This window comes from Tamandua tetradactyla, chromosome 9 (genome assembly GCF_023851605.1).
Source record: "Tamandua tetradactyla isolate mTamTet1 chromosome 9, mTamTet1.pri, whole genome shotgun sequence".
NCBI lineage: Eukaryota > Metazoa > Chordata > Mammalia > Pilosa > Myrmecophagidae > Tamandua > Tamandua tetradactyla.
In genome coordinates, this window is record NC_135335.1 from 110,475,589 (window position 1) to 110,494,105 (window position 18,517).

The 18,517-nt window shown below is 37.9% G+C and overlaps 1 long non-coding RNA gene across 1 annotated transcript in view; it reads left to right on the plus strand.

Moving 5' to 3' along the window:
* LOC143646281 (uncharacterized) overlaps positions 1 to 18,517 on the plus strand; it is a 235,148-nt gene extending 216,631 nt beyond the window's left edge. Inside the window, exons 4-6 of the long non-coding RNA XR_013157443.1 lie at positions 16,023 to 16,079; positions 17,449 to 17,727; positions 18,365 to 18,517. This is a non-coding gene — a long non-coding RNA (uncharacterized LOC143646281). The remainder of the gene's footprint in view (positions 1 to 16,022; positions 16,080 to 17,448; positions 17,728 to 18,364) is intronic.

Genomic DNA, 18,517 nt, shown 5'->3' on the forward strand with positions numbered 1-18,517 from the left:
GGACAGAAAGCAGCTGGCAGCCTCTGTTTCAAACCTTCCCCTGGTAGGTGCTTAAGAGGAGCTGATTGAGAGACACTAACTTCTCAGGGTAGTGGGGAACAGGTTGCTGAAAGGAGGCATTGTTCCCCCCAAAGGGAGGCTACTTAGGCCAGTATAGTTTGCAGCTATTGTTTAAAGAATTCAGCCCCCCAGTATCTGGGATCTGAGCAGCTATATCAACCCACCCCAGCCAAAAGTGTCTGCCAGCATCCATCTCAACCACACCCCTGGCATGGGTGGAGTTAGTTGAGAATAAAAGAATCTTAGGACTGCAGAGAATAGGTGGTTGGATAGCACCTTCTGCTGGACATATCAGGAAAGCACAGAATCTGGGAGATGTAGCAGAGAAGATTTACATCAATCTGGGTCTCCTCCCCAGGGCACATTGGAACTGACCTACACCGCTTTGCGGGTCTCTTGGCCCTTTTTCACTGGGAAAAAACTGAATTGAGAAGATCTTTTCCAAGGAGATCCTTCTCCCAGAATTAATCATCCATAAAAAAGGAGCTAGAGATAATGAAAGGAGTGTTTAAAACATATAGAGGCAAATCCAAAGGAAACAGAATAGATCAACATTCCCATTGGAGGAATAGGGCAAGAAGCTTTCCTCTGGGGTTGAAACAATTTCACAAATAGTACAATCTCAAAAATTTTATCATATATCCAAGGCAAGAAATAGATGAATAAGAGCTGAAAAATTTCTGATCAGTTAAACAAGAGCTATTCTAAAGGTTCAACACAAGTTAAACCAGAAGTCAAAGAACTTTAGTACAAAGCCAATTGTATTGGTTTGAAATGATGAATGTACCCTAGAAAAGCCATGTTTTAATCCTAATCCCATTTTGTAAAGGTGGCCATTTCTTCTAATCCCTATTCAGCATTGTATGTTTGAAACTGTAATCAGGTCATCTCCCTGGAGATGTGATTTAATCAAGAGTGACTGTTAAGCTGGATTAGGTGACGACATGTCTCCACCCACTTCGGTGGGTCTTGATTAGTTTACTGGAGTCCTATGAAAGAGGAAACATTTTGGAGAATGAGAGATTCAGAAAGAGCAGAGCAGAACAACATAGCCACAAGAAGCAAAGTCCACCAGCCAGTGACCTTTTCAGATAAAGAAGGAAAATGCCTCCTGGGGAGCTTCATGAAACAGGAAGCCAGGAGAAGAAGTTAGCATATGACACCATGTTCACCATGTGCCCTTTCACTTGAGAAAGAAACCATGAACTTTATTGGCCTTTTGAACCAAGGTATCTTTCCCTGGATGCCTTAGATTGGACATTTTTATAGACTTGTTTTAATTGGGACATTTTCTCAGCCTTAGAACTGTAAACTAGAAACTTATTACATTCCCCCTTGTAAAAGCCATTCCATTTCTGGTATATTGCCTTCTGGCAGCTAGCAAACTAGAACACCAATCAACAAGTAAACCATAGGCAAGTGAAAGAAATTGACATCCAGATTAAACTCACTAAGGAAATGAAACAACAAGACACTGGCAAAAATTACAAGTCATTCTGAGAAAATGTGGCCTAACCAAAGGAACAAATTAAAGCTTCAGAAGAGGTACAGGATTTGGAACAACTAATCAATGATGTTCAAACAAGTCTCCTAAATCAATTCTAGGAAATGAAGGAAGACATGGCAAAGGAGAAAAAGGATCTTAAGAAGACACTGGGTGGGCACAAAGCATTTGAAAGCATGCAAAAAAAAAAAAAAAAAGGAAAGAAAAAAGGAAACAGAACTTAAGGAAAGGCATGATAGAAGAAATAAAGAATGCACGAGATGCATACAATAGCAGATTTGAAGAGGAAGAAGAAGAGATCAGTGAATCACAGGATAGGACAGCCAAAATCTTACACACAAAAGAACAGTCATAGAAAAGAATGGAAAAAATGGAGCAGAGTCTCAGGGAACTGATGAACAGAACAAAGTACACAAATATATGTGCCATGGGTATCCCAGAAGGAGAAGAGAAGGGAAAAGGGACAGAAAAAATATTTGAGGAAATAATGGCTGAAAATTTTCTAACTCTCATGAAAGCCATGAGATATATGTTCAAGAAGTGCAGAATACTCCAAATAGAATAAATCCTAACCAACCTGCTACAAGGTACATACTAGTCAAAATGCCAAATGCCAAAGATAAAGAGAGAGTTCTGAAAGCAGTAAGAGAAAAGTGATTCATCATATACAGGGGATGAATGATAAGATGAAGTCTCAATTTCTCCCCAGGAACCATGGAGGTAGAAAGGGTATGTTATGATATATTTAAGGTACTGAAAGAGAAAAGCTTCCAGTCCCAAATTCCTTATCCAGAAAAATATACTTCAAAAATAAAGGAGAGTTTAAAATATTCAAGGTAAACAAAAACTGAGAGAGTTCATGAATAAGAGACCTGCACTACAAGAAATACTAAAGGGAGTGGTGCAGGCTGAAAGGAAAAGTCAGAGAGAAAAGTTTAGAGGAGAGTGTAGAAATGAAGAATTTCAGTGATGGTAATTAAAAAAGTAAAAAAAAAATGGAAAAGAGACAAAAATAAGATATGACATATAAAAACCAAAGGATAAAATGGTTGATGTAAGTACTGCCTTTACAGTAATAACATTGAATGTCAATGGATTGTCAATGGATTAAATTCCCCAGTCAAAAGACACAAAGTGGCAAAATGGATATAAGAATATTATCTATCAATATTCTATTTTCAAGAGACTTAACTTAGATCCAAGTACAGAAATAGGTTGAAAAAGATATTATATGCAAACAGTAACTAGAAACGATGTAGGGTAGCTATACTAATATCAAACAATTTAGACTTCAAATGCAAAAATATTAAAGGAAACAAAGGAAAACATTATATTAATAGAGGGGTCAATCCACCACAATCATAAATATTTATGCACATAACTAGGGTGCTCCAAAATACCGAGGCAAACGCTGATAACCCTGAAGGGAGAAATACACACCTTTACAATAATAGATGGAAATTTTAACATACCACTCTCATCAATAGATAAATCAACCAGACAGAGGATCAATAATGAAATAGAGAACATGAATAATACAATAAATGAACTAGATCTACAAAACATTTACAGAACATTGCACCCCAAAACATCAGGATATACATTCTTCTTAAGTGCTTCAGGATCATTCTCCAGGATAGACTACATGTTGGGTCACAAAACAGTCCTCAATAAATTTAAAAAGATTGAAATTATACAAAGCTCTTTCTCTGACTATAATTGAATGAAGCTGGAAATTAATAACAGACTATTAAACAATCAGTGGGTCAAAGTAGGAATTACAGATAAATAAATATCTCAAGACAAATGAAAATGAGAACACAATATATCAAAACTTATGAGATGCAGAAAGTCAGTGCTCAGAGAGGAATTTATAGGTCTAAATGCTTCCATTAAAGAAGAAAGAACTAAAATCAAAGACCCACCTGCATACGTGGAGGAACTAGAAAAAGAACAGCAAACCCAAAGGAAGCAAAAGGACAGAAACAGCAAAGTTAGCAGAGAAATAAATGAAACTGAGAAGAAAAAACAATGGAGAGGATCAACAAAACCAAAAGTTGGTTTTTGAGACAATCAATAAAATGGACAAGCCCTTAGCTAGACTGACAAAGAAAAAAATAGAGAAGATGCAAATAACTAAAATCAGAAATGAGAGGGGATCATTAATATTGACCTCACAGATATAAAAAAGATCATAAGAGGATACTATGAGCAACTGTATGCCAACAAGCTAAACAACTTAGGTGAAATGAAAAATGTCCTAGATACGCGTGAACATCCTGCACTGACTCAAGGTGAAATAGGAGACCTCAGCCAACTAATCCTGAGTAAAGAGATTGAAATGATCATGAAAAACTCCCCAACAAATAAAAGCCAGGACCACTTGTCCTCACAAGTGAATTCCAACAATCATTCCAAGAATTTATATCAATCCTGTTCAAATTCTTCCAAACACTGGAGAAGCAGGAACAATTCCTAACTCCTTCTCTGAAGCCAACAGAACCCTAAAACCAAAACCAGAAAAGGTACTACAAGAAAAGAAAATCACAAACTAATTACTATAATGAATATAGATGCAAAAATCCTCAACAAAATACTAGCAAATCAAATCCAACAGCACATTAAAGAATTATACATCATGGTCAATTGGGTTTTATCTCAGGTGTGCAAGAGTGGTCCAACCCAAGAAAATCAATTAAGGTAATGCACCACATTAACAAATAAAAGGGAGAAAACCACATGAACATCTTATTTGACACAGAAAAGGCACTTCACAAAATCCAGCATCCTTTCTTGATAAAAACGTTTCATAAGATAGGAATAGAAGGAAGTTTCCTCAACATGATAAAGGTCATATATGAAAAACCCACAGATAACATAATGGTGAAAGACTGAAAGTTTTTCTCTTATGATTTGGAACAAGAAAAGGATGCCCACTGTCAGCACCATTATTCAACATTGTGCTAGAAGTTCTACCTAGAGCAATTAGGCAAGAAAAAGAAATAAAAATCATCCAAATGGGGAAGGGAGTAGTAAAACTTTCACTATTTGCAGATGACATGATCCTGTATAGAGAAAGTCCTCCAAAGCTGATAACAAAGCTACTAGAACTAATAAACAAGCTCAGCAAAGTGGCAGGATACAAGTTCAATCTGCGAAATCAGTTGTATTTCTATACACCTGTAAGAAGCAATTTGAGGAGGAAATCAAGAAAAAAAAATCCATTTACAATAGTAACTAAAAGAATCAAATATCTAGGAATAAATTTGATGAAGGATCTAAAGTACCTATACACAGAATATTGTAAAACATTGCTAAAACAAATCAAAGAAGATCTAAATAAATGGAAGGTAATTCTGTGTTCATGGATTGGAAGACTAAATATAGTTAAGATGTCAATTCTACCTAAATTGATTTGAAGATTCAACGCAATCCCAATGAAAATTCCAGCAGCCTACCTTGGAGAAATGGTCAAGCTAATCATCAAATTTGTTTAGAAGGGCAAGGGGCCCCAAATAGCTAAAATCTCTTGAGAAGGAAAAACCAAGCAGGAGGGTCCACACTTCCTGAATTTAAAGCATATTCTAAAGCTGTAGTTTCCAAAACAGCATGGTACAGGAATAAAGATAGATATATTGATCAATGGAATTGAATCAAGAGTTCAGAAATTGGTTCTCCCATCTTTGGTCAATTGATTTTTGACAAGGCTGCCAAGGCTCCTCAACTGGGATGGAAAAGTCCCTTCAACAAATGGTGCTGAGAACTGGACATGCATATTCAAAAGAATGAAAGAGGATGCCTTATACAAAAATGAACTCAAAGTGGGTCAAAGAATTAAATATAAGAACTAGGAACATAACATTTAGAGAGGAAAATATAGTGAAGCATCTTCAATGTCTAGTGGTAGGAGGTGGTTTCTTAGACTTTACATCCAAAGCACAAGCAGTGAAAGAAGAAATAGATAAATGGGACCTCCTCAAAAGTTGAGTAATTCTGTGGTTTAAAGGATTTTATCAAGGAAGTGAAAAAGCAGTCACTAAATGGGAGAAGATATTTGGAAGCTGCATACATGATAAAGGTTTAACATTGAGAATATATAAAGAAATCCTACAATTCAATGATAAAATGACAAGCAACCCAATTAAAAATGGACAAAATGCATGAAGGACACTTTTTCAGAGGGGAAATACAAATGGCCAAAAAGCACACGAAAAGGTGCTCAAAAGCACTAGCTATTAGGGGAATGCAAATCAAAATCTCAATGGGATATAATTTCACACCTACTAGAATGGCCAGTATCAAAGAAACAGAAAACTACGGGTGTTGGAGAGGATGTGGAGAAATAGGAACACATTCACTACTGCTGGGAATGTAGAATTGTGCAGCCACTGTAGAATATAGCTTGGTAGTTCTCTGGGAAGCTAAGTATAGAATTGCCATATGATCTGGCAGTCTTGTTACTAGGTATATACCCAGGAGAACAGAAGGCAGGGACTTTGGGTTCCTGCAGAACAGGAACAGAAATGTCTGCAAAGAGACATTTGCATACCAGTGTTCATAATGGCATTATTAACTATTGCCACAAAGATGGAAACCACCACAAGTGTCCGTCAACTGATGAATGGATGAACAAAATGGGGCATATACATACAATGGAATATTATTAAGCTGTAAGAAGAAATGAAGTCCTGGTGCATGCAACAAGGTATTATGTTGAGTGAAACAAATCACACACAGAAAGACAACTCTTATGTGGTCTCACTAATATGAACAAATTAAAATAAACAAGCTCATATAGTTAGAATCTAGATATACATTAACAGGAGATAGAATGGCGTTAGAGAATGGGTTGCTGATGCTTAATTTGTGCAGAATTCTTGATTAGGTAGTTTGTAAATGTTTGGAAATGGATAGAGGTATGGTAGCACAATATTGTGAATATAATTAACAGTGCTGTATTATACGTGTTAGTGTGGTTGAAAGGGGAAGTGTAGGGTCAAGTATGTCACTAGAAGGAAAGCTAGAGGATAAAACATAGGAATGTATAAGACAGTAAACCCTGTTGTGGTTGATAACTCTAGATAATAGTACATACATAAGAATGTTCTTTCATGAACTAGAACAAATGCATGTCACTATTAGGAGGAGTTAATAATAGGGTCATGTATGGGAAAACTATACCTAATGCAAACCATTTGCTTTAATTAACAGTAATATTTTAATAGCATGCAATCGAATATAACAAAGATACCACTCCAATGCTGAGTGTCGATAATAGAGGGGCAAAAGTGTTATGGATTTTTCCTTTTTGGAGTAATGAAAATGTTCTAAAATTGATCATGGTGATGAATGCACAACTCTGTGATTATACTGAGAGGCATTGATTTTACACTTTGGATGGACTGAATGGTGCATGAACATATCTCAGTGAAACTGCTTAAATATGAAGTCTTTAGACATTTATATTGATGACTATAAACTTGGCTTGCTTTGTGCTATCTAAGACATTATATAGTATGAGGAGCCCTCTGACCAGGGGAAATATTTTACTCTGTTGACATTCCCTCTTAAATACTAGTGATTCAATATAGATTTTAATTTTCCTTTCAAATCCATGGCAAATGCAAGTTGCAATGTACTGCTTAGTATAGTCTATCTGTCTCTTGGAAAGCACAGAAGAGAAAAAAAGTCACAGCAGTCCAAGATGTATGTGAGATTTTATATGTCTATTGAGTGAAATGCAGACCTTCCTATATTTCAGGGCAGCGTTAACCTTAATGTTGTGTAACAGTTTCCCCTAAGCCTGTTACCCAGCTGAGGACTTGAAGCAGTCAAGCTTGGTGGCAGTATTTTCACCTGATTCGTCTAATTAAAGGGCAGAGAGATCAAGGACTGGTGTCAGGTTACAGGCCCACCTAAACCATTTGAATAAGAGTCTCTGAATCTTATTGAAGAAATAGCTGAAGTAATTCCTGCTGAATAGGCAACAGATCTTATTGGGAGAAAATAATGAAGAATAAATCTAGAAAAAAAAAGGAAAAGAAAAAACCCTTCCTTGTTTTCATTCTAACCCATCAAGTGATCCTTCTGTCACCCCTGGGGAATAGAGCAGTGATACACAAGTCTTAAATATGGTGTTCTTGGAAAGAGACTGCGTCTGAATGACTAAAAGTCACTCTTGTGGAGATATTGTTCCCATAAGATTAAACTCTGGTTATTACAGCAATTCTGTTGGAAATATCCTGCTAGTAAATAGGCTCATCTCTACAACAGGCCAGCTTTTAGGGTTTGAAAAAAAATCTTTACTTCCCATTAATTCAAAGGCTGAAAAGACCTAGATAGAAGGAATGCAAATGATATTGTGCTATATGTTTAAAATTCAGACTCTTGGTAAAAGTTTTTTTGATCTGACGAAAAGGAAAAGGTGGAAATCTCAGTTGACAGCTTGCATTTACACTGGGTCTCCCAACCTCTCTGCCTCTCCACACCACCACCACCTGGCCCTGACTTTCTCCCCGTTTGATAGTAAGAACATTTTAGAAGCTGTCAGAAGCCAGTGCAAAGGTAGATCACTTGCTGATTTGAAAGGACAGAGGACAAAGATGCACAGGCCTTGCCCATGGTTGGTTGATATTTTCAAGGGAGGTCCATCATTCATACAGCTTGGAACTATTACCAGTACGGTTATGACAAGACAATGAGGGCAAGATCATCAGAATTCCCTTAGGTTCCTCTTTCACTCTCTTTAATTTCTTTTATTTTCTTCGCTCCCTCCCTCCCTTGACTCCCTTCCTTCCTCCTTCCCTCCCCTCCCTTCCCCTCCTTCCTTCCTTCCCTCCTTTCCTTTTCTGTCTGTCTTCCTTTTAAATGAATAGACTTTATTTGGGTGGCATTTTAGATTTATAGAGAAACTGAGCAGAAGGTACAGAAAGTTCCCATATACCCCCTTCCCCTGAGCCCTCCTCAGTTTCCCCTATTATTAGCATCTTGCATTCGTGGGGTATATTAGTATATATTAGTGTTGCAAGTGCTGAACCTATATGGATAAATTATTATTAACTAAAAACATAGTTTATGTTAGGGTTCACTTCAGTTTGTATAATTCTACGGGTTTTTGAGAAATGCCTACAGTCGTGTATCTACTATTAGAACATTGTGCAGAACAGATTCACTGAAACAACCCCTGTGCTCCTCCTATTCACTCCTCCCTTCTCAACTTCCCCCCAACCCTGAGCCCTTGCAAACTGCTCATCTTTTTAACTTTTCCTATAATTTTGTCTTTTCTACAATGCTGTATACTTGGAATCATACAGTATATAGCTTTTTATGACTGGCTGCTTTCACTTAGCAATATACATTTACGGGTCCTCCAGGTCTTTTCACTGTCGATAACCCATTTCTTTTTATCAGTAACTATTACACTGTGTGGATGTATCACATTTTTTTATCCATTTACCTATTCAAAGACAACTTGACTGCACTCCTTTCTTTTTTAGAACTCTTCTTCTACCAGAATTTTCAGCCCTTTTTCTTCAGGGGAAGATTTCTTTCTGATAGAGCATATCATAGCGCCTTCCCATTGTGTATGCTCCCAGAATGGGTGATTTAATTCTTGCTGGTTTAGATCTGGTTTTAAGGAATGTATTTAGCACATTATGCCCAGTAATTGATATTTAGGGAAACGTTCCCTCAGATCACATCCACCATGAGGTCTCTCTGTTGCAATCTTGAATCATTTGATCCTTGCAGCTATTTGCTTACTAAGCCATGTGTTGTAATTTTGTTTTTCCATTCTTCTTACAACCCTCTACCTCTTTCTTGCTTGCCTCATTTTATCTCTTGTTTTTTAAAATTGTCTTTCCTTGTTTCTTTTTTAAATCAAGTTTATTTATACTTTTGGCTTTTTTCTTTCACATCCTAGACATAAAAAATTCATGAGAACAGCGAGAAATACTTTTTCTTCTCCTAAATGAGAGAGAAAATTGCATTGTAAAAATATCCCATTTTGTATGCCCATCAAATCAGAGCCTCATTGTGAGAGAGGAACAGTTGTTTAAGGAAGGGAGGGTAGATCCATTATGTGAGAAAATGTGGGTCTTGGAGAGATAGATTTAAAAAAAAACAAATTTTATTGTTACGACATGTGACATGTTATTCATCCCACCCCATGCAGTATCACATGAAACCACAAAAACTTTTATATTAAAGTTTTATATCATTTTCTCAGGGTCACAAGGTCTTGAAGGTTAATGAACGATGGTGGTGGGAGGGATAGATAGAGATGGAGGGAGCAGCCGTGACCAGAGGTCGGAACTCTGTGAAATATAATTTTATCCAGCATCTGTCTGATTGAGCAGAACAAAAGCACGGGCAAAATGTGTTTCCAGGTGATTTAAGAACATGACTCTGACTGCCAGCAATGATTTGGCACCATGTAATCCCACAGTACGGGTGTTGCCATCTCAGTGGGTAAATGTGTGTACTGGTGTTAGGGAAAAAGGCAAAGAACTGATTTCTATGTTTGTAAAGTTTCTGTCCTAGGGGGAGTTTAGAGCACTTGGAAGTGATGAACGATGCGTCGTTTGTCAAGATGGGGCACCTTTCATCCAATATAGAAGCATTCCTGGGGCTATCCTGAGTGTGGGTTGCTCTCAGCAGCAGTGAAGGTTGTCATGCAAGGAACAGTTAGCACACTCCTCAATTTAAAGTTTCCCGATGAGACATTATTCTCTATGTGGATCCTGCCTAATCTCCTGTCTTCAGCAGTCCCTGTGCCAGCCAGCACTGGCCAGTAGTAATGAGTTATTTTTGGTGTGTGCCCTGCAGTGTAGACTCATTTGCAAAAGTTAAGTGGGATTTGGTGGCATGTGGTTCATGCTTCTAAAAGTTATGTCCATGATTCCATTTTAATTCACAGCTAATTAGTTTTGGAAAGTTGTGGGCAGTAGGGGTTGATCACTGGAAGTACTTGTGGTCAAAAATGTTTAAATCTTCCTTGCACAGACCAATTCATGATTTATTTGGATTCTCTAATCCCTTAAAGAGCAATGATTTAAAGAGCACTGGTTTTCAACCATGCCTTTAGGTTAGAGTCACCTCAGGTGATGTGTGTGGGGCTTGGTGTTGGTGGGGAATCTATAAAAACAACTGATTCCAAAGCCTGATTCCAGACCTATTAAATCAGAATTGCTGGCAATGGGGCCTGGGCTTTAGTATTTTTAAAGATTCCCTAGATGCTTCTAATAGTCAGTTAGGGTTGAGATGTTCTTTCGGGCATGGTTCTCAAATGTTTTTGTGCCTCAGAATCATGTGGAAGACCAGTTACAGCCCGGATTTTGGGCCCCACCTGTAGCATTTGCAATTCAGTAGATGTATGATTGTTTTAGTTTGCTAGCTGCTGGAATGCAATATACCAGAAACAATGGCTTTTAAAAGAGGAATTTAATAAGTTGCTAGTTTACAGTTTTAAGGCCGAGAAAATGTCCCACTTAAAGCAAGTCTATAGAAATGTCCAATCTAAGGCATTCAGGGAAAGATACCCTGTTTCAAGAAGGCTGATGGAGTTCACAGTTTCTCTCTCAAGTGAGAAAGCACATGGCGAACACAGTCAGGGTTTCTCTCATCTGAAAAGGCATGTGGCGAACAAGGTGTCATCTGCTAGATTTTTCTCCTGGCTTCCTGTTTCATGAAACCCCTCAGGAGGCATTTGCCTTCTTCATCTCCAAAGGTCACTGGCTGGTGGACTCTCTGCTTCTTGTGGCTACATCGTTCTGCTCTCTCAGAATCTCTTACATTCTCCCAAATGCTTCCTGTTTTATAGGAGTTAGGAAACTAATCAAGACCCACCCGAATGGGTGGAGACACATCTCCATCTAATCCAGCTCAACAACTACTCTTGATTGAGTCACATCTCCAGGGAGATGATCTAATTACAGTTTCAAATATACAGGACTGAATAGGAATTAGAAGAAACGGCTGCCTTTACAAAATGGAATTAGAATTAAAACATGGCTTTTCTAGGGTACATACATCCTGTCAAACCAGCACAAGGATGGAGCCCACAAACGTGCATTTCTTAAACATTCCCAGGTAAAGCTGATGTTGTTGATCTAGGAAGTATACTTTGAGACACATTGCTTATCTTAGTTTTCTAGGGCTCTTGCAACAAAATATTCTCCTACAAACTTGGTAGTTTAAGATAGCAGAAATTTATTGTCCCTTAGTTCTGCAGACTAAACTAAGACTTTTATACTTAGTTCTGAAGTACAAAATCAAGGTGCCAGAAGAGTTGGTTCCTTCGGGAGGCTCTGAGGGAAAACCTTCTCCCATGCCTCTCTCCTAGCTTCTGTGGCTACTGGCAATTCTTGGCATTCCCTGGTTTACAGATGCGTCCCTCCACTCTGCCTCTGTCTTCGCATCACTTCCCCTCGACATCTCTGTGTGTCGAGATGTTAGAAATCAGGGCCATGCTTCCTCTGAAGTCTGTAGGAAGAATCTGTTCCATGTCTCTTTCCTGGCTTCAGGTGGTAACTAGCAATCCTTAGTAGTCCTTGGCTTATGTCAGTCCCTGTACACCCTCACATGGCCACTCTTCTCTCTTTGTCTAAGTCTCTTCTCCCCTTCTTATAAGGACACCCGTCATATTGGATTAGGGCCCACCCTAATCCAGTTGGGCTGATGTTAACCAACTACATAGTCAAATACCCTGTGTGCCGGTTTGAAAATGTTATGCGCCCCAGAAAAGCCATGTTCTCTTTATCCAGTATTGCAAGGTAGAAACATTGATTAGATTGTCTCCACGGAGTTGTGACACTGCCAGTTGTGGGTGAGACCTTTTGATGAAATTATCTCTACAAAGGTGTGGCACGCCCAATTATGGGTGTGGCCTTTTGGCCAGATGGAGATATGACTGCCCATTTGAGTCTCGATTAATTTACTAGAGTACTTTAAAATGCAAGGCATTTTGGAGAAAGGTAAGAGCCAATGCAGATGCTTGGAGAGCAGAAGTGACAGAACCAACAGAGCCAACCCAAGATCCAGACATTTGGAGATGCAGAGCCCAGCAGACATTGCCACGTGCCTTCCCATAAGATGCAAGGGAAGCCAGAACCCAAAGGTGTTTCCCAGAGAAGCTACAGCATTAGTCATTCTTGAGTGAAGGTAGCCTCTTGTTGGTGCCTTAATTTGGACATTTTCATAGCCTTAGAACTGTAAACTTGTAACTTATTAAATTCCTTGTTTAAAAGCCATTCCATCTCTGATATATTGCATTCTGGCAGCTTAACAAATAAATACACCCTATTTTCAAATCAGGTAACATTCATAGGATTGGGGATTAGGGCTTGAGCATATCCTTTGTGGGGGGTGGGGGGGACACAATTCAACCTGTAACACTACTTTAGGAAAGTATTTAGGAGGTATTGTACTTTTCAATCACATTTTGTTGTAAATTTGTACTTGTGTAAGTAAAAAACTTAGAGTCAAGTCTTAAAATAATAAGGTTACTGCTTGACAGTTTCAGGTTATTAAATTGGTACAGATACATAAACACAGGGAACTGGACACTAAGGAAGCCTCAATTATTGGAAAAGGATTGGGTATCTTTTCCAAAGCAACTTTGTATAGGTCATCTGGTCAGGAGCCAAGAGAATTTTTCCCCAAAGGAGCAATGTCTTCAGTAAGTGCTGGGGTTCTAAGCCAGTACATAAAATTTATTCAGTTAATGAACCTGGTGTGATGATTCTTGAATTATATGTGCCAGCTAATTTTAACTCCATTTTGTTATATTTATTTCTTTGTGTTTGCTATGTAAAATTTAAATTGTACCTAGATGTGTTAGGTTCAGGTGTCAACTTGGCTAGGTAATGATACCCCATTTTTCTGTTTCTGTGGACTTGAATCATCAGTGTGTGAAATTCATCTATGGCTGATGGCATTTGAGGTCAGCTAAGGCATTATTGTGCCTTCCACAATGAGTGAGGTTTGGTTTGATTAGCTGGAGGCTTAAAAGAGAGAGGGCAGAAAAGAGCACAGTAGCTCAGCATACCTCATCTCAGCACTCACAGCTCAGCCCAGATGTTTGGAGATGAAGAAAAGAGTCACGCCAGGGAAAGCTGTTGGAACCCTGAAGCCAGGAGGGAAGGCCAGCAGACATCGCCATGTGCTTTCTCATGTAGCAGAGAACCTCAGATGAAAGCTAGCTATTTTTCCTCTGAAGAACTTTACATTTTTAACTAAATAAATCCATTTATTAAAAGCTGATTCAACTCTGGTGTGTTGCATTCTGGCAGCTTTAACAAACAAAAACACTAATTTTTTGCAGATTTACTTGAAGCATTGAATTCTCTGAGCCCAAGATTTGCCCATCTGCCCTCAGGTCCTTATGGAGTGTGATGGATTGAAGCCATATGTAACCTAGAAGATCATGCTCTTAAAGCTAGTTCATTCCTATGAGAGTAGACCCATTGTGGGCTAGAACTCCTGATTAGGTTATTTTAGTTGAGGTGTGCCCCAGGTGGGTCTTATCAGAGTCCATTTTGTGAGGATGAAATTCAGAGACAGAAAATGGAAAGAAAGACATAGAAAACAAGACGGAAACCATAGAAACAGAGGGGAAGCCACTGAATTGAGAAGCTGGAAGCAACAAAACCCAGAAGAGAAGGGAGAGATCAGCAGATTTGGGCCATGTGCTTTGCCATGTGTGCTGGTTTGAAACTGTTGTGTGCCCCAGAAAAGCCATGTTCTTTTGATCCCAATCCAATTTTGTAGGGTAGAACTATTGTTTGGGTGGAATCTTTTGAATCTTTTGATTGGGTTGTTTCCATGGAGATGTGGCCCAGTCCATTCAAGGTGAGTCTTAATTAGTTTACTATAGACCTTTAAAAGGGAGACATTTTGGAAAAAGCACAGATACTTGGAGAGCTGACCAGAGAGCTGAGAACTGACAAAGAGAGCAGAGAAAGCAAACCAAGGCATAGACATTTGGAGATGCTGAGCTAAGAGATGAAATCCAGAGTTTGTCCTAGAGATGCTAACTGAGGGTCTACAAGGCATAGAGTGAGAGCCACTGGAGTCAGAAGCTGAAGGTAGTAAATCGGAAGCAAGGACCAGCCAACACCAGCCACATGCCTTCCCAGCCAATAGGCATTTCGGATACTGGCTGCCTTTCTCAATTAAGGTATCTTCTTGTTGGTGTCTTAATTTGGATATTTTCATAGCCTTAGAGCTATAAACTTATAACTTAGTAAATCCCCTTTGTAAAAGCCAATCTATTTCTGGTATATTGCCTTTTAAGCAGTTCTGGCAAACCAAAACATCAAGTGAAAGAAGAGACCCATATGCCAGCAGCCTGTCTTTGGAAGGTTATCATCTTATATCTAGATTTGGCCACTTTCTTTTTTTTTTTTTAATCATCACAATTGACTTTTTAAAAACTTTTTTTGTGAAAAATAACATATACAAAAAAGCAATAAATTTCAAAGCACATAGTGGTAATTAGTTGTAGAACAGATTTCAGAGTTTGGTATAGGTTACAATTCCACAATTTCAGGTTTTTTACTTATAGCTGCTCTAAGATACTAGAGACTAAAAGAAATATCGCTATAATGATTCAGCATTCATACTCATCTATTAAATCCTACCTTCTCTGTACAACTCCACCATCACGTTTGATCTTTCTCCCACTCTTTAGGGGTATTTGGGCTATGAAATTTTGGCATTTTCATGACCTCAGAACTGTGAGCTGTAAATGAATAAATTTCCATTGTTAAAAGCCAACCCATTTCTGGCATATTGCATTTGGCAGCTTTAGCAAATTGAATCACAGAGAGATTTCAGGTCATAAACAAAAGATATAACTCAACATTAAGTGAAAAATTGCCATTAAAGCTTTAAGTTAGAAGCAATTACCATTAAAATATGTTTGTAACAAAATATGTTTGGAGCCCTCTCCCCCTCCACTTTTTTTTGGAGGCTAAGTGCCAAACAGAACAGTATTCGTTCAGCCTATACTACCTTTTAAAAATTCTAATAGTGAGTGCTTGGGAAGAGTTAGCTGCAAGATTTTTTTTTTTTTGCTGAAAAAGTAAGGGTTTTAATTTTTATTATAATATCTTTAAAACTCATTAGTTATATAAGTTTCCTATTTCTCTTTGTACTGACTTTGGCTTAAATTTCTTTTCCTATTTTATCCATTTAACCTTGATTATCATCTTGATTAGTGCATATATTTATTATCTTTTACTCTTTTGTTTCCTCAGTCATCTTTTGTTTTTCATTTTGTATTTTATTTATTTTCATCTTGTCATACCACTCCTGACTGGTTATATTATTTGATTCTATTTTATTTCCATTTTCATTTATTCTTTGATCTATGAATTACATAGAACTGTGATTTTTTTTCATTATCGAATGCTTTATAGTTTCTTGTCATCTTTGTTCTCTATTTCTTATTTTGTAGCACTGTGGTCAAAGAGCATGGTCTTAAGATTGTCCCTGGATTTTGTTGAGACTCGCAGTAAGTCCTTGTAGTGGTCAGTTTTTAATGTACTGTATTTAGAAAGAATTTTGCATATGAGCATTAGATCATGCTTTGTAACTATAATAAGATTTATATCTTTTATATTTTTATTTTTTACATAATCTATCATTACTCAGAGAAGCATGTCAATGTCCTCAACTCTGTTGATTTTCCAACTACTCCTATTAATTCTGTTAAAATTTTTTTCATGTATTTCAAAGCTACATTTTTTTCTTTGCTACCACAATTTATTAAGGCGCTTAAAAGATACAGATTGTCAAATAATATTATTTTCTACAATCTGCCTGAATTTGTCTGTCAGCTGAGGGAATTTGTAGTCTGTGTCTTCACTGGAATTGACATCTTCATGCCTCAAGCAAATTGTCAGACTAATAAGATGCAGCGCGTTGCAGGGCCTACCATGCTCACAGCTGTCCTACAAATGCCAATCACCTGACAATTCAGGGTGCTCATGCTCTTCCTCTCCAGATGTAAATGAGGACCCATATAAAAATGGTATAAAATATTAAAATGCTGGCCATAATCCCGTCTAAATTTGGGATTTATTATTATCTCCCAAGAGCTTTTTTTATTTTTTATTTTTATCCCCCAAGAGCTTTGAGATTGGATCTGCATGCACTCTTGCTAAAATTTGAGGGCATGGAGTTTTGTTGTGTGGTATCCAGGTAGGAGGGTGCTGCAGCATCATTCTATTAAGATCCACTGGAAAGACAGTCCATTTAGAGTTTCTAGAACCACCCCAGATGCCCAGGTGCAGCTTTTCTGGAGCCGTCTAGTATTGATCTAGTAGCCTTGATCAGAGCTGCAAACTGATAAGAGAACTAATTCTCTGGCCATGTAACCTCCTGAGGTTGGGTCTGGTATTCTTCAATCTTTCCAATTCAGTGTTTTGGCTCTTTAAATTTGCTGTAGTTAATTCCCTGCTGCAGTGTTTCTGGTTCAACATTAATCTGGAATAATTTTTACTGCATGGATAGATTGAACTATTGAGGACCTAACCTGTTTTTTTTTTCTGTTGCCTAAAACAACAGAAGAAACATTAGGAGGCTCTATGTACCAATTTCAATTTTGGTGAGAAATGATAAACATGCTTTCTTTATCTGTAAATATAGCTACATAAATATATATATATATATAATTTGTAAATTATTAAGTATCTACTATGTACTAGACATTGTGCTTTATTTGATATCTTTGATGGTTTAAAGCTGTATGTACCCCTGAAAACAATCATGTTCTGTAAAGCTAATCTATTCTTGTGGGTGAGGACTTATTGTGGGTGGGACTTTTTTACTAGGTTGCTTTAGCTGAGCTATGCCCCAGGTGGATCTAATCCTCTTACTAGAGTCCTTTAGAGAAGCTCAGCAAGAAGCTGAGAAAGGACATGCAGAAAACAGAGAAAACCACAGAAACAGAGAGGAGAAGCCCCTGAAGCCAGAATCTAGAAGCAACAAAACCCAAGAGAGCTCAGCAGACCTTGCCATATGCCTGGCCACGTGACAGAGCTGCTGAGGATTGCTGGTGACCATCCTCCAGAGAGAAAGCTGAGGAGTGCCAGCAGCTTTATTCAGGAGGAAGATATCCTTTTGATGCCTTGATTTGGACCTCTTAACGGCCTAGAACAGTAAGTTTGTAAGTTAATAAATCTCCTTTGTAAAAGCCAACCTATTTCTAGTATATTGCATTTCATCAGCTTTAGCAAACCAAAACATCTGCCTAAAGAATTCTTGGTGAGAACTAGAAACCATGTTTATGAAGACATAATATCCTTGTTAACGCATAATTGATTTTAAGTTATTCTGTTAATATACATCTTTTATAGTTCTTTATTCTTTTTTATGTCTTCCTTCACTTTTCTTTAAGAAAAACTTGTTCAAAGGTATGTATGTTTTTGGGTTCATTCAGATTCAGAATGTTGATGTGTATTTCTTCTCGCAGTTTTCAAAAAACTTATATAAGATGTAAACTGATGCTAGAGTTAGCCATTCTGCAGGTGGATATAGAAAAATCATCATCTTATGAAGTACCTGTTTCAGGTGAAGTCTTTGCAGGTTTCTAGGCAAGGGGTGGTTGATCTCAACCAAGAAGGAAGGATCGTTTGTCAGGTTCTGGGGTATACTGAACCATAAGACATGTTTTAAATCCTAGTCCTAATTTCTGTGGATGTGAAATCATTTGTAAATAGGACCCTTTGAAGAGGTTATTTTTATTTAGGCTGCAGCCAACTGAATCAGCGTGGGTCTTAATTCGAATTACTGGAGGTCTAATGAAGAGAAGACAGAAGTCCGAGAAAGCAAAAGGGAGGAACCAGAAGCTGGGATGTAGGGAAGCTGGAGGAGCAGACACAAGGAGAGAGATCACCATGTGACAGGAGACAGAGATTCAACCAAGCAAGCCCAGGGATTGTGGCAAGG